Here is a 17,959-nt window from a genome sequence, read left to right on the forward strand (position 1 = left end):
AAAATAAATAATTATTGGTTACGAGAAATTGCGACTCTAATAAAATGAAAGGGTATATCGCTTTGATGGAAGGCACCTTTTCAACGAACGTATAAATAGAGTCCGGTCCTCTCTCCACCCACAACGAACAACAAGAACATAAAGGAATTGGGTATTCTCTCCTCCATCAATTGAATACATTAAGGAATAGTGGGTTAAGGGAGAGAAATCGGATTTCTTCATTTGGTTCGAGTTCTACTGCAACGCTATGGATAAAGGTATGTCTTCATCTAATTGTGAAAATCATGAAGATCAAAAGATCATTGTTTACTTTGAATTTCTGCATCAAGTATTATATGTATAGTCTAACAGTTGGTATCAGAGCATTTGGTTTATGATCTCATGATTTTTCCGTTTAAAGAAATATTATAATTTATGTTTGATGATTCGTTGAACGATCCTGTTCGTATTATTTATTGTTGTTAAAATGTTTTCGGATGATTATGGATAAAGAAAATCCGAATGATGGAACGTTCTTCATAGACGAAAATGGCAAAGAAAAGTTACTGTGCGCGAGTGGAAAAGGACGAAAATGGAAAAATTCGGAATTTTGAGGGCAAGTAAGAAACTCGCCGGTTCCGAGTAAAATCCGGCAACCCACCGCTTGATTTCGGACCCACACCGTCGCACTGCTATGAGGAACATTAATCATGAGTTTTTCCGGTATATTGGTGTTCGCCAAAGGCTAATCGAGCGGCGGAAGCCGCAGTGGTGGAGGTTTTGTGTTCTGAAAATTTTGGTTTGATTTGGGGCCAATTTCTTGGTCATTTTCGCCGAAACTTAAATCCATGTGGTCGTGCCGGCATACTCCAGAAAACCCATTATTTTATTTGTGTCTGGGATGGGCTACTGGAGAAGAAATGGGCGGCGAAACAGCGGCGGAACGGCGAAAAACCGGCGAAAAATTTCGTCTGTGCGCGAGGAAGAAGGCGTGTGGGCCTCACGCGCGCGCTGTAGTTGTAGGCATGTGGACCCACACGCCACGCGCTCTCACGCGCGCTCAACTACTGGGCGTGTGGACCCCACGCGTGCGGCAGTTGCCGGGCGCGTGCAACGCACGCGCCTGCTCGTTGGACGTGCGCGTGCACGGCACACGCCCGAGGCGGATGCAGGGAGCACGTGCCTGACGTACCGCGGCGCCGTTTTTAATTTAATTTAATTTATTTTTTCTGCCCCTGTTTAATTTATAATTACGATTCTGCCATTGCTGATTATTTACCATTTTGCCCCTGGATATTAAATTTATGGTTCTACCCTTATGGAATTATGATTTTATGATTTTGCCCTTATGCTTTGATAAAGTTTTTGTCCTTGAGTGCAAATTTGGTAAATATTTGTATTTTACAATATTAAAAATTCATATTATCAATGGTTTGTTAGTCACCAAAGTGGCCGAACCTTGAAGTCTTTTGAATTTTTGATATTGTAAATTATTTTATTCAATTACCCATGATTAATTGATGCTATATATGAAATTGATATGTTTTATATCATTATTGGAGTTATGGGTATATTGAAGTTCATTTATTATAAGAACTTAGGGATTAACCCAAAGGTTAATTATTTTCTTATAATTCATGAACATGATGGTTGATAATTAATATGACTTGTTAAATTTGTTTGTATATCCAAAGATAACAAATAAATTTTAATAAGATATATTTACAATTATCAAATAAAAGTTATTAGCATCATTATGGTATATATATATTTGTATATCATAGGATCGCCCAAAGGAGAACTATAATGTACATGTGTCATTTAGTTTGAATATGATTATGTGATATTCTCAAAGCATTAATGTATGAATATTTTCTTGCACATTTGCAGTATCTGTACCTGTTTCACTCCATTCGCATGCCTCATATGTTCCCTTATTCAATGGGGTAAATTTTCCTGATTGGAGTGAACAAGTCCAGTTTCACTTAGATGTCCTGGATCTTGATTTAGCGCTTCGAGCTGAGAAACCAGCTGCTATTACTGATGAAAGTAGCGATGATGAAAAGTCTTTCCATAAAGTTTGGGAAAGATCGAACAAACTGAGCTTAATGTTCATGCGAATGACAGTTGCAAATAACTTAAAGACTTCTCTTCTCAAGACTAACAATGTTAAGGAATTTATGAAATTTGTGGAAGAGCGTTCTCAAACTGCTGATAAGTCACTTACTGGTACATTGATGAGCACACTGTTCGCGTACAATGCATGAGTATATACTTGAGATGATGAATTTAGCAGCAAAGTTAATGACTTTAGGAATGAATGTGGATGAGTACTTTTTAGTACAATTTATACTTAATTCATTGCCTCATGAGCAATATGGGCCATTTCAAATGAATTACAATACTATAAATGATAAGTGGAATGTAAATGAATTGGCCAGTATGCTAGTTTAGGAGGAAACAAGGATAAAGAATCAAAAGGTTCATTCTGTTCATCTCTCAAGTCATCAAGAAGTTCAAAAGAATTTCAAGAGGAAATGTGGAAGGAGCAAGAAGAAAGGACTACACGTCCTGAATGACTCTTCAAAGGCTTCTCAAATCCATAAGAAGGAACACAATCTTATTAAGTGTCATTTTTGCAACAAAATTGGACACTTGAAGAAAGATTGTTTGAAATGTAAGGCTTGGTTCGAAAAGAAAGGTAAGCCTTGTGCTTTAGTATATTTTGAATCAAACTTTACTGAAGTTTCTCATAATACTTGGTGGATTGATTCTAGTGCCACTACTCATGTGTCAAATACGATGCAGGGATTTCTTATGATCCAAACTATAAAGCCAAATAAAAGTTATGTGATTACGGGGAACAAAAACAAAGCCTCAGTTGAAGGCATTGGCACTTACTGTTTGATCTTAGATACTGTGCATTATTTGGATTTGTTTCGAACCCTTTATGTACCTACATTTTCTCGCAATTTAGTTTCTTTGCCAAGACTTGATGTGGCGGGATTTTATTGTAAGTTTGGATCTGAATCTTTCAATCTATTTAAGAGTGATACTCTTATTGGAACTGGAACTTTATGTGATGGTCTCTATAAATTTAGACTTGATTATACTTTTGTTGAGACATTAATGACCATGCATCATAATGTTGGCACTAAATAAAGTTTGGTGAATGAAAATTATGCTTACTTGTGTCAAACGTTTGGGTCATATATCCAAGGAAAGAATGCAAAGATTAGTGAAGAATGAAATTCTTCCAAATTTGGATTTTACTGACCTTGGAGTGTGTATTGATTGTATTAAAGGTAAACAAACAAAACACACTAAGAAAGGTGCCACAAGAAGCACAGAGTTTCTTGAAATTATACATACCGACATATGTGGCCCTTTCGATATTCCATCTTTTGGCAAGGAAAGCTATTTCATTACTTTTATTGATGATTTTTCACGTTATGGTTACATTTATCTATTGCATGATAAGTCTCAATCAGTGAATGCACTTGAAGTGTATATTAAAGAGGTTGAGAGACAATTAGATAGAAAGGTGAAAATAGTAAGATCGGATAGAGGCGGTGAATATTATGGAAAGTATGATGAATCGGGACAATGTCTAAGTCCATTTGCTAAATTCCTTGAAAGACATGGCATTTGTGCTCAATACACAATGCCAGGTACACCACAACAAAATGGTGTAGCAGAAAGGCGTAACCGTACTTTAATGGAAATTGTTAGGAGTATGATGAGTTATTCATCTTTACCCTTGTCTTTGTGGATGTAAGCTTTAAAGACTTCTATGTACTTATTAAATAGGGTTCCTAGTAAGGCAGTTCCAAAGGCTCTCTTTAAACTGTGAACAGGAAGGAAACCTAGTTTACGACACCTACATGTTTGGGGTTGTCAAGCAGAAGTAAGAATTTATAATCCACATGAAAGGAAATTGGATTCAAGAACAACTAGTGGTTATTTCATTGGTTATGCAGAGAAATCCAAAGGGTATAAATTTTATTGTCCTAATCATAGTACAAGAATTGTTGAATCTGGAAATGCTAGGTTAATTGAGAATAGTGACATCAGTGGGAGTGAAAGAATGCGTGATGCTTGCATTCAAGAAGTAAGGGTAGAAGTTCCTATACTCAAAGCTTCTAAAGTTGTTGTTCCTGATATTATAGTACAATCTAACAATAATCAAGAACAACAAATTAATGAACAAACACTCGATAATGGAGATGTCAATAATGAACCTCCAATAGTCGAGTCGCAAGAAATAGCATTAAGGAGATCTCAAAGAGAAAAGATGTCAGTTATTTCTGATAACTATATGGTTTATCTACAAGAGTTAGAAATTGACTTAGGAATTGGAAATGATCCAGATTCATTTTCCCAAGTCATGGAATGTGAAGATTCTAATGAATGGTTTAATGCCATGGAAGAAGAGTTAAAATCCATGCATCAAAATCAAGTTTGGGATATTGTTGAATTGCCTAAAAGATGTAAGAAGGTTGGATGTAAATGGGTCTTTAAGATCAAGCGCGACTCAAAAGGCAATATTAAACGACATAAAGCCAGACTTATTGCAAAGGGTTTTACTTAGAAAGAAGGCATTAACTATAAAGAGACATTTTCACCAGTCTCTAAGAAGGACTCACTTAGATTTATTATGGCTTTTGTGGCTTATTATGACTTGGAGTTACACCAAATGGATGTTAAAACCGCATTTCTTAATGGGAATTTAGAAGAAGAGGTTTATATGGACCAACTCGAAGGCTTTTCAATTAAAGGAAATGAACACATGGTATGTTATATGGACTTAAACAAGCTTCCCGATAATGGTATATTAAGTTTAACGATACCATAACTTCATTTGGATTTAAGGAAAATACCGTTAATCGGTGTATATATATGAAGATTAGTGGGAGCAAGTTTATTTTTCTAGTTTTATATGTTGATGATATTTTGCTTGCTGCTAATGATCTTGGTTTGTTACATGAAACCAATAAGTTTCTCTCTATGAATTTTGAAATGAAGGATATGGGAGAGGCAACATATGTGATAGGAATAGAAATATTCGGTGATAGATCACAAGGATTATTTAGGATTGTCTCAAAAAGCTTACATTGAGAAAATTTTAGAGATATTTAATATGAGTAAATGTTCAGTAGGAATAGTTCCAATTCAGAAAGGTGATAAATTTAGCCTTATGTAATGTCCGAAAAGTGAATTAGAATGAGAACAAATGAGAAATATTCCTTATGCATCTGTTGTGGGGAGCTTAATGTATGCACAAACTTGCACCGGACAGACATCGCTTTGCTTTGTCGGAATGTCAAGGTATCAAAGTAATCTTGGAATGGATCATTGGAAAGCTGCAAAGAAAGTTCTGAGATACTTGCAAGGAATGAAGAATCATATGCTCACTTATAAAAGATTCGATCATCTCGATGTGATTGGATATTCAGATTCAGACTTAGCCGGATGTGCCGATATAAGAAAATCAACGTTTGGTTACTTGTTTCTTCTGGCTGGAGGGGCAATTTCATAGAAGAGTGCGAAGCAGTCGGTTATTGCTGCATCCACTATGGAAGTTGAATTTGTGGCATGCTTTGAGGCCACAATTCATGGATTATGGCTACGGAATTTTATTTCAGGGCTTGTGATTGTTGACAGTATTGCCAAGCCGCTGAAAATTTATTGTGATAATCTACAGCAGTTTTCTTCTCTAAGAACGACAAGTATTCTAAAGGTGCTAAGCATATGGAGATCAAATACTTGTCTGTCAAAGAAGAAGTTCAGAAACAAATAGTGTTAATTGAACACATTAGCACCAATCTTATGATAGCAGATCCCTTAACAAAAGGACTACCGCCCAAAACATTTAATGAGCATGTTGAAAAGATGGGCATTATTGGATGTCATTAATGTTTGTATTATGTTTGTATTAAGTTTATGTATTTGACACTTTGAGCTCACTTACGTGTTTCTGATATTTCCTGTTTTCTATTTTAGTATACATTATGAAAATAGATGAATGTTAACACAGGATAATTTCTAAAGAAACGTTATGGTTGGACTATTAATGTACTTCTCATTTATGGATCATGTTAAGTAAAGTGCTATAGTTGTAGTATATAGAAGGCACTATGTCGATTAATGACATACAACCGCTATGACTCACATTAGTTTTCTTTACTTAATTGTGATTATTATGTGATTGCCAATTTAATGAAATTTTATAGCATAATGTTATTGTGCACATTATAGTCTTTATTAAACCATGAAAGGAAAATCATATGGGCCAAGTGGGAGAATGTAAGAATTATTGTGACCCACATGATATGATTTAATATATGGTTTAATAATTATTGAAATGCTATAAAATAAATAATTATTGGTTACGAGAAGTTGCGACTCTAATAAAATGAAAGGGTATATCGCTTCGATGGAAGGCACATTTTCAACGAACGTATAAATAGAGTCCGGTCCTCTCTCCACCCATAACGAACAACAATAACATAAAGGAATTGGGTATTCTCTCATCCATCAATTGAATACATTAAGGAATAGTGGGTTAAGGGAGAGAAATCGGATTTCTTCATTTGGTTCGAGTTCTACTGCAACGCTATGGATAAAGGTATGTCTTCATCTAATTATGAAAATCATGAAGATCAAAAGATCATTGTTTACTTTGAATTAGTAGCATTTGATCAATATAATCAAGCCCACATGCATAAACATATGTTCCCTTGTCACTGTGTGTGGTTACAAGGCTGTGATCAAGTTCTTCCCACATCGAGTTTCTGATTTGGAACTTGCAGTATCTCTTTTGGATAGATGCCATAAAACAAACTCAGTAACCTCACTGCAACACAAAAATATGGTAATCATGTGCCTGTGCTGTGGAATTTATGGTAGAAGACGCATTTTGAGTGCAAATGGCCTGAATTTGACGTGCTTTGATGTCTTCCTGGTTTGGTTTGCATAGTGTGATCAGATCAATTGTCATCGTCATCGTCATTCGATGTTGAGTTGGAAGTGGCAAAATTCCTGCAGAAGCTCATTCAAGAACTAAAGACGAGCCTGCAAAGCTGGCTACGAAACTCAGTGTGGTGCTTTCTTGTTCTTTGTTGTTCACTGTTTCCGTTGTTCCATTGAAGTGCTTTAATCTTCCCTCTTTGGTTGTACTTATTGACTAAAATTAACTACTCAGATATTGCAACACATGGAATCGAGCGAGACAGAACACTTGATGTCGTATCAAGTAATATCAAGGCGACACACACCTCCTTCCCTGTATTACACTCGTTTTAATGAGCACGTGTGGAGGATTCTTCAAATAGCAAGATTTGAAATGCTCTAGACTTGCCTGTGGGGTAGAATTACCTCTATGGCGTGCGGATATGCTGACTGTAATTGCTAATTGTGTTTATCGACACGTTTCTTCAGTTTCACGTCTTACTTGACTGCCATCATGTGGATTTGGTTTAAAGAATACAGGCCAATAGGTCTTCAATTTCACATTTCTTGACCTGCGGCATCTCCGTTACAATGATCAATTATGCTTTTTATGCTCGAATATGAGGTTTTCTTTTTTGGCTTATGGAGAAGGAGAAGTTTTATTTACCAACTGCATGAGGAGTGCTATCCTCGACTGTGCATATAGCCTAATGATGGTTTCGTTTGGTTTTGTAATATGTATCTTATGGCGCCAATTCCCTCTTCTTTATCTAATTTCTCTCACATACCTTCTTCTTTCGTCCCCTTTTCTCCTAATGGGCTATGGAGACTGTCATTAATCAACATGGTCTCGATATTGAGGCCTTGAAGTCCTCGCGCCTTCCTTTATCAGGGGAAGTCAAACAGGAGGATCCGTCACACCTACACAAGCCGGTAAAATCTCCTGTAAAAATTCATTATCCTCACGTGGGAAAAATTACTTTACAAACTTGATATGGCACTGGCAGTGAGTCACCTTTGCTCTTTGCTGAACTTTGTTGAATGGAATATGATCTTTCGGGATCTTCACAGGCAAGCCTCCCTACCACAGCAGGCTTGGCTGAAATTGAGATATCTAAGAGCCATCCATTTTCTTCAAATAGGCAACTAGTTGGTCCAAATGTTGGACCTGTTTATATTCATCAACCTACAGTGCATAGAAGTGGTCATTCATTTGAAAATGAAGGTATATATAATTTTGACTTAAGCTATGCTGGTTTACAGTCGCAAGAAGGGCTTGATCAAGGAAATTGGGGAAGACAGCCGGAGTTTTTCAAGTATTCCTAAAGAGAAGATAAAGTGGTGATAGAATTATTATTCTTTGATTAAAGATGTTTGTTTTAATTTATATTTTCGTTTCTTCTTCTACTGTGTTCAAATTTTCTTTTGTTAGGACTAAGATGTAGTCTGATCATTATGGTATGAATTTTAGATTGTTGCGTGTATAAGAATGATATTAAACATATGATAGGAAATTTCCTAATCTATTTACTATCATATGTTATTCAGTTTATTAATCCATTATATTTCTACGTGAATTTAAATAGACATAAGCGTATTAAAATCTTTGAATATGGATCATCTTATCACCGAAAACTACACAAATAACATTGTATGTTTCTATCTATGTTTAATTAATGGTTATCTATTATAAGGAGCAATTGCGTATTATTACTTCTTAGTCTCAAACATAAACATTAGATCATTCAAGTAGTGGTCAGTCATTTAAAAATATTAAGCACAATAATATATAACTTACATGAATAAAATCACTTGCATACATAAAAATCATGAAATTCATATTGATCAAAAGCAAAACAAAACAAAAAATAGGTGTGGAGGAGAGTAAATTAGGAAAGATTTTTTTTTGGGAAAAATATTATCTCTCTCTCTCTCACCTCTTTCTCCTCCCCTTACACTACCACCTCCTGCCACTCTTTCCCCTCATCTCTCCTTCATTTTCTTATTATTTCTCTCCCTCACTTTCCCCTCCCCTTCACGCCACCCCTTCTACCTACACCCCCTCCCTTTTATTCTCTCTTTCTTCTCCCTTTTTCTCTTTCTCTCTTCTCCCCTCCCCACGCCATTTCCCTTTCCCTTTTAGTTCTTGTTCAATTCACGAGTCTCGTGTTTTCGTTGCCGTTGCATCACCGTTGCCGCTAGCTCGCTGTCGCCGAAAACCCGTGAGTTAACTTCTTAATTGAGGATTATGGTGTTAATTACATTTAGGGGTATATTATTTTAGAGATAATGATAATTAATATCGGTTAATTTTAGTTTAGCTTTAATTACGATTAGTTTAATTAAGTACGCTTAGCCCAATTAATCGGAACTAATGTAATTAATGATGGATTAACTGTTAAGTATAATTTTATGCTCTTTTTTGGATGAGATTGTGCCTAATTCTGATCGTTTGAGCTTGTGATGCTATGTTATTGATTGCCAAATTATATTTTATTTATTATTTTAAAAAAAGCAATTTATGGACAAGAAAATAGAGAATTTTGGGGTGTCGGATTTTGACGCCAAATTTTACGCACTAAACAAAACAGTGGAGTTTTAAAATGGAAGTGTGCAAAGTTTGATGGGTTGATTTCGAAAACATGACCGTGTACGAATATTTTACAGAGATATTTAAGTGTGAAAAATTCTCAAAGTTGATTATTTAAAAATGAACTCTTTTATTCTTGGCTAATTAATGGCAATAAGAATTGGTTTGATTGTTGGTGTGCTTGTGTGGTCATTTAATTGAACCTGTCACCCAACGGAAGTTTAGAGATGATGCGGATGCCTGGCAGGGGTTTGGATGCCAAGTCGCGGTTGAGGTGGGACTAATGCTCCCTTATGGAATGCCGTTTAGGCGGGGGGTCTAGATGATTCCGTGTTTGATGGGCCAGGACGATATCCAATTATGTCGAAAGACTGCTAACTTGTGTGTTGACTGTGGCCCGAGAAGTCATAATAATCAGAACACATGTGAATAATTGTGATATATTGTACCTGATTATAGGATAAAACTATGAGGCACGGTATGAGATGTTCGAAAACGGATTTTATCTTATAATAAGGACTCGTATGGATGCTTGATGTATGAAAGTTATGTGTTCTGATTATTGAATATGTTTGTTGCATTAGTGTTGGCATATCTGATGTACTAATATGGAGGGATATGTCAATGTGAGGTAAGATTGTATGCCGTTGCGTATTTAGGCTACCTCCAAGGCAAATTAACTTCCTAATCGAGGTTTAAGAAGTTGACTCGTTGAGATTTTATCTCACCCCGTTATTGTTGATTAGTTTCAGGCCCGTAACATGGGACGTCATCACATGTAGTTTGGGCCAAGATGCAGGCGTGCTTGGCATCGCTTTTGGTTGGCCTCACGCTAGAGAAGTTAGGTTAACCCTAATCCTAGTAGGTTTATGAGTTAATCGGTAGGAAGTTGCCCTTTGGAATGAGCTTGTAATTATTAAACTTTTAGGGTTAACAGTTTATAAATGAAAGGGTTGTTTTGGGAATGTTGGTCGTGTTTTTCTACTATCCTTATTATTTGTTGGTTGATTGTGTGTTTATATTAAGTGCTTCTGTGTGCATTTAATTGAAAGATAAAAAGAATGGGTCGACGACACGTCCTGAGGCGTCGTAATTTAATCAACCGTCGTGGGATGTTCGCGAGCTCGAGATTTGGGGCACGACAATTAATTTCTGACTTATCCATCTAAATTTCCTAAACCTAATTAGGGCATTTACATTAATCATTATCGTTGTTGGAAACGGAATTGGGAATTTAAATTGGAAATAAAGAGTCATAAGGAAAGCATCGAAACGATCTTAACAACTAGTTAAACAAATTATGGCAAACACAACCACACGTCACATGAAAACTATGAGGTTCGATACCTAAGGTGAGGATTTTAAAGGCTTATGGTTCTCATCTTAATTAATAAAAGAAAGTTTACTAACCACTACTATCATTAATCAGTGTATCTTTTATTAACTAAGATGAGCAGATTTAACAACAAATTACCATGAGCATTTCACTCACGTGATCCACTACTAAACCCTCCTAAGAGTTCCTTTTGGGGCGATCGCGATTTTAGACCACGATTGTAAATGCTTATGTTATGCTAAAACTAGTAAATATGCATTTTAAAATAAACAACAAGCACTTCAATAGAATCATCTCATACATGCCATACATCCAATCTCCACCTGTAAAACAAGGGTTAACATACACGTCTCCCCTTATTTTTCCCACCTACAAGAACATTTGACACCAGGTTAGCGACTAACCTCGTGTTCGTCGTGACTTTGACACGCAAATGATGTTGCATAAGACTACATTAGATAACAACCAACTCATTTTTATTGCCTCAAGTCCACTTTGGTACATATGTCCCTAGTAGAGTCGCCAAGCTTGTCTCGACTTAACCCTCTAAGCTTTAAGATCCCAAGGAATAGGTTTAGACATGCTTGTTGAAGAGACAATCCTCAAGACGCATCACATCAGGAAGACCCGAAAGCATCCTTTTTAATGTTCGTCCAGGAGGTCCATCAATCAAGAATGTGGATTCTCCCAAATCCGTATCTCACATGACAATGATCCATTTTAAGTTTTTGGACAATCCACATTATTTAGGAGTCGCCACTAGTCTCTTTGTTAGGGGTTGGCTAGCAACCCAATCAAGGGTTGGAAGACTTCCCTTAATTTCCACGGAACCAGAGATTTCGTGGATTTGAGGATTTGGGTTATGCTAAAGATGTCTATTAGCGCTCTTTTGTTACCTATGAGTATAGTTGTTTATCCAAAAAGATCATGCAATCTTTTTACATTTTCATGCAAGTTTAAAACTAGGTGATTAGACACTGATGATTCATTCATATGATTCTATACTATCTATCAAAATGAACATAAAAAGAGTCGAACAAGTAAATTGAGATTGCATTGCGAGAAATAAACACCCAACATGACAAAATAATGAAATAAGGAAGAAAAATTCTAAGTACGAATAAAGCAACCATGCAACTCGTTAGGTATTTATACAATACTAAGAAAAACTCGAGATATATATCAAGAAACAGATGGGTATGAATTGTCAAAGCCAGATTGGACATTGGCTATCCACCGTCGTTAAGTTCTTTTCAACTATTCCCTTAAAATGATTGCCTTTAGGACTAATTCTATTCCTATCCTAATCCTATACTAACATATAAGATCACATAACATGCAACACGAACAAATAAACTCAAACAAGGATAATCAATACAAAGAATTGGGCAAATGCATTTAATGAGTCAAACATAGCCTCGGGATTGGCCTTTGATTTGCATGCATAACAAGCCGTCCTATGACTTCTATTTGATTAATTACAGTCATCAATACTTGGCCATCTCTTACATTCATAAGTGGTGGTCAAGATCGAATAACTCCTAGAATTCGGGTCTAAGTGTATCCCTTTGGCTTACCTCATGTGCATGCATCAATCCTAAAACATCCATCTAAAAATCACATGCAAAGGAAATATGGATTCATTCAAGACAAAAAATTATCATTCAAAGAAGTATTCACACAATGAGATCTTAGAGAAAGAAAGCCAAAGAAAGTTAAACTCGTCGAAGATTGGCAATTAAGAACATGAGTTTTGAAAAATTGCAACCAAGAACAAAAATTTGGAAAAATTGCAATTAAGAATAGAAGTTTGAAAAAATTATAATTAAGTCCTTAGAAGGAAATTTTCAAATTTCAAATGATATTGAAAACGAATATTAAAATTGTTGGAATTTAGAGACAAATTTAACGTCATTGGAAAATGAATTTCGAGACCCGGGTGCAGATAATTTCGGAACACTGATCGGATCCTTTGAACGATTGAATATGACTCAATTCCGACAAACTTAATATGAAAGGAAAGCTTAGTACAATGTCTCAAACTTTTCGGGTTTTGAAAGTGTTTAGAGAAAAAAAAAAAAAGATGACATCAACGTCGATAAAGTTATGAAATGCTTTTAAGGGATCAAAACGAACTTGGGTGTGGAATTAACGGCACACTAATCAATCCCTCCTTTTGACTCTCCAAAGAAATTCAAACTTAACGAAACTAATGCCAAATCGAAGATTGAAAAGCATTTTAAAACTTTCAAGAAGCATGCATTCAGAGATTTGGACTGTATGAATTTATAAAACTCAAATAGTGCACACAAATCAATTCAATAAAGGAACTTGCAGCAAGCCCTGCAACTTTGACTGAGTTGGCAAAACTAGTAAACCGAGTGTTTATTTTTTGAAATTTGTTTACAATGAAGTGCAGTATGTCCTAAACAAATCTTATGAAGACATTCACAACAGATTTTGCATGCATGAATTTCTAAAATTAAAGAATTTATGCATATCATTATGGAAATAGAACATATGAGAAGCATAAAAGTCTAGTTCACAACCATTTACATCATCCAAAAGTCATCCATTCAATCTGAAATTTTTCTACAACGTGTTTTGAAGACATCTAAGGCTAACTCAATTCACATGAATTTATAAAAATCACAATAACCGCACATGTCATCCAAGATAGACAAATCTCAATAGCTAGTGCATTTAGTTTAAACATGATATACCTATCCAAACGATGTTCATTCCTCATGAAAATTTTATAAGAAACCATTTCTAGATTCATAACACGTGATTTTATAAAAATTGAGGAATCAATGCTGGACAGTCAACTAAGCAAAAATCCAAGTAAGGTCACAGACATTCTAGATGTGATCGACCTAAGTAAATGAACTTCAATCATCATGAAATTTTTATGTGATATAGATCTAAACGTAATGAACAATTTTCATTCAAATACTGACTTAAGGATCTAACCACATAAAATTATGTGAAAATAGCAAACATCAAAGGTCACCAAAATAGAGTATGGAAACAAAACATTGATCATTTATAGATTAAATGATGGTCAAAACATGCAAACTTAATGTCAAAAGAAAGTTCATGGAATTTCTTATGAATCCTTAGAATGCCACGAACACAATTGAAATCATTTTCCAACTCAAATGAAAACGTTTAGCAAAGAGGTTTTTAGTGAAACAGGACTTTACAGATGATGCATGGTTTACAAGTGATTAACCTAAATAAACGATTTGTGAATTTTATGCATGACCTAGAATCAAATGCCGTGGTCAATGTTCATTAAGACATCCAATCCAAAATCATTATGCAAAAACTCATCAAAAATCATCAAACCAAATAGGTCAGTTAGCCGATTCATTACAGTAAAATATGCATATTCTAAAAAAAATCACTACACTTCGGAATGGTTTTTGACAGGGTAAATGAAGTCTAAATCATGCTTGCAATATACCGTTGGAAAGCTTGTGAAATCATGTACAAATCATATGAGACATCAACATCAAACGAGATCATTTTCTAGCTCATTTCAAGACGTTAATCAAATCAGTCCAAACTAGCAATGATTTTCCAGAAATAGTAATCACACTCAATCAAACTACCAACTAATAATTGATCATCATAAGCTCATTCTAAATGATATTAATAATCTATATAAACATGATAAAGCATCCTATATTCGAATCCTAGCCCTCGCTATGTAGTATAGCCTGGCTTCATAGGATTTAAGTATGAGAATATGTACCTTGTTACTACCTTTGTGAAAAGCTTAATCGAGCTAATCAAACTTCACTTTGGGAACTAGAACATATCTAGGGACATCGATACTAGTCGAGGGACTTCAATGGACCACCAATGGATGCTGGAATGGCCAGCAAACCGTTGGAACAAAGAACCGGTGACAAACACGATACTTGAGCTGATAAGATAGCGTCAGATTGAGGTGTTCCAGTGAAGATTCAGCTATTTATGGTAACCACGAGCTCGGGAACTCATCTAGGAATGCCATCGCATGCTTCAAAAGGGAGGGAAACACCGTTGAATCGCTAGATTGGCGATTGGAACCGCTAGATGAACCTTCTAGCAAAGAACACATCCCACGGGGCTGAATGAAGATGGAGCTCGATTGGTGAGTTCCGATGAAGGAAATCGCTGACGAATGTTGCAACTGGCGAGGGGGGACGTCAATGCTAAGTCTAGGTGATGGTGGCTCATTGAAAGAAGCTGGGCATCTGGTGGTTGAGGGCGGTGACCAATCAAGTGTGTGTGTGTGTGAGAAAAAGAGATATATATATATAAGAGAAAGTAAATCTGGAAAAATGGGGCCCCCTTTGCATTTTTGAGGGAAATTTGAACTTACACTTAGCCTCAAAATAAAATTTGGGCCCTTGAATTGATCCAAGAGCTCAAAATTAACCCTTCTTAATTAAGGCTTAATCCTATTAGTTTAAAATTGATCTCATGGATCAATGATATGTCAAGATGCACGATTAGGATTAATTGTTGAACGATGGCTGAGATTAGATGCTTCATCAGTAAGCATGTCTTCTAATTGGATTAAACCTAAGGATTAAGATTAGCGACATGGCACTTGGGGGCATTTCGGTAAATTCACTAGGGGAATTTTTGTAAGTTTTGTGCAAGGGGGACTTGCGAAGGTCGACCAAGCCTCAGGCTGGTCAATGGTGGCCACCAACCACCAGTAGCTTGCCAAAAAGCTAAAAACCAATCGAACCAGTCCAAACCAGTTTTGACCAATTCGGTCAATTCTAGTCGCCTTAGCTAATTTATCCAAGCTCTTATGCAGTTAAGTCCCTGAAAGACCTAATTATAAGAAATTCATATCCAATTATAATAAGAAAAAAATGTGTTAATTTGCAAAGGAACGGTCCAAAATCACCGCAATTGAACCAATTAAAACTTTCAAAAGCATATAAATTGATTTCAATCAGTTTAATTAACCCAATAATCTTTAAAATTATTTTTAAAATCAATGGGCACATGAATTTGGAATTTCTTGCTAAATTGTGTAATTTGTGCAATCCCCATCTTCAAAAGCCAAATTGACCGAAATTGAATCTAATTAATACAAAAAAATATCAATTAGTTTAATTACCCATGTTCATAATGACTTAACGCATCCAAATTGACATTAGAATGGTTGTGCGGACTTTATGCCAAGATTAGACTGAGGGTCAATGATGAAATTGAACCTTAACCCATCACATTAAACCTTAATCTAGATAGGTCAACTTGAATTGCACAAATTGAAGCTCATCAACTTAACTTTCCAAAGTTCAAGTGAGCTAAAACTATCAAATTGGAAATTTCCCAAGTAAATTTGCATTGATTCCAGATTTGAATTCAATTTAAGAAAATGAGTTGATTTGAAGTGTAAACTCGCAAGTTATGAAGAATCAATTTAAACCCATGATTAAGGCTAAAAATAACAATTTTCATCCCAACAAACCAAATCTCAAAATTGGTGGCACGAGTACTCTCGAAATAGTCTCTCGATAAAATCTTGTGAAAGAAACCTAGTCAAAATATGAACAGAATAAATATAATTTTATTTTTGGTCGATTTTGAAACTAAAATCGAAAAATTTGTAAAATAAGATATCGATTTTCGCAAAATTTTCAATGCCAAAGTCAAATTGATGCTAAAATTGATTTGAGGGATTTTACATTTCTCAATTTTTTTGGTCAAATGATTGATCTTTAGTTGACCTTTTTACTAAAATGTCGATTTTATGATCAAAACTTTCGATTTTTTAAAATTTTTTGTGGCCAAAGTGAAACCAAAACTAATTGGGAACTTTTTATTTTGACCCGGGGTTGACTTTTGATTAAAAAGTTGACCAGAAAATCAACTCAAAAGTCAACTTTTTGACTTTTGAGGTTTTTGTTAAAAAAGAATAGGAAATTACCTCCAAATGATAGGCCAAAGAAAAAAGAAATGAGATATTACACTTTGGTTCAAGAAACGAGCTCTATCGCAATCGAAACTCTAATTTCAAACTTTTACATTTAACAATGCATTGACTAAAATTCAATTGTAAACAAGTCTCACGTTCAATGTTATATCTTTCTCAATACATCTTGAAATATCCTATGGCAGCTCGGGTCCAGCAGTAGAGTTGTTTGTGCCACAGTGTAGTTCTGAAATATTAGAGCATGCACAATAGCATATGAACAAACATATAATTGGCATTTATTTATGTACTATGAACCCGCAAAATATCCAAGTTAGGGAAAACATTCAAGCAAGACATAAAGGCTTAAGTCAACAAAAATAAATCATCCCCGATGAAGTCGCCAAGTTATTGCGACCTCTATCCCTCGTGGTAGCAATGGACTGCCTTCAGTTACTGGATTGCTAAGTTTAAACCTAGCATGGGCTCTCCAAGCCCATCAATTCACCACTTATGATCCACGTTTTTAACCTATAAGTGATCTCCGTTTAAAAGTCTCCATTAATTGATTTATGGTGAGTCGATTAAAAACCCAAATAAAATATTGAGAAAAATATTTTAATTCTATGCAATCAGAGAAAATAAGATTAAGGATTTGATTACAAAAATTAATCAACTGATGCCCTTCTAGTTTCTAATTTTGTTTAAAGCTCGAATTTAATTTTTTGGGGTATTTTTCAGTCATTTTTATTTGAAAAATCCTCAAAAATTATTTTTCTTCAAAAGAAGAATTGTTTTGAAAATTTTTATGATTTTTTTTTATTAATTTAATATATAGTTTTGCATTAAAAATATTATATAAAAAGAAGCGGACCTGGGTCGGATCTTTGCCTCCCAAATCGAAGCCAATCCGAGCCCTCCGGCTTGGGCCCACAGCTGGACAGGGCTCAGCAAATGAGCCCAGTCCGGCCATAACCCCTCAAATAGTAGAAAATGACACAAACCCAGCCCACATCCCGGAGAAGTTGGGTCCAGTCCTAAACCAAAAGCCCAGACCCTCTAAATTAAATTGAACCTAAGCCCAACCCACAAATTCTATTTGAGCCTAGCTTGAGAACGAAGACATATTGCCCAACCCGGCCGTCCCGAGTCGTGATCTTTCACGGCCACAAAA

Source organism: Eucalyptus grandis, chromosome 5, assembly GCF_016545825.1.
Source record: "Eucalyptus grandis isolate ANBG69807.140 chromosome 5, ASM1654582v1, whole genome shotgun sequence".
Lineage (NCBI taxonomy): Eukaryota > Viridiplantae > Streptophyta > Magnoliopsida > Myrtales > Myrtaceae > Eucalyptus > Eucalyptus grandis.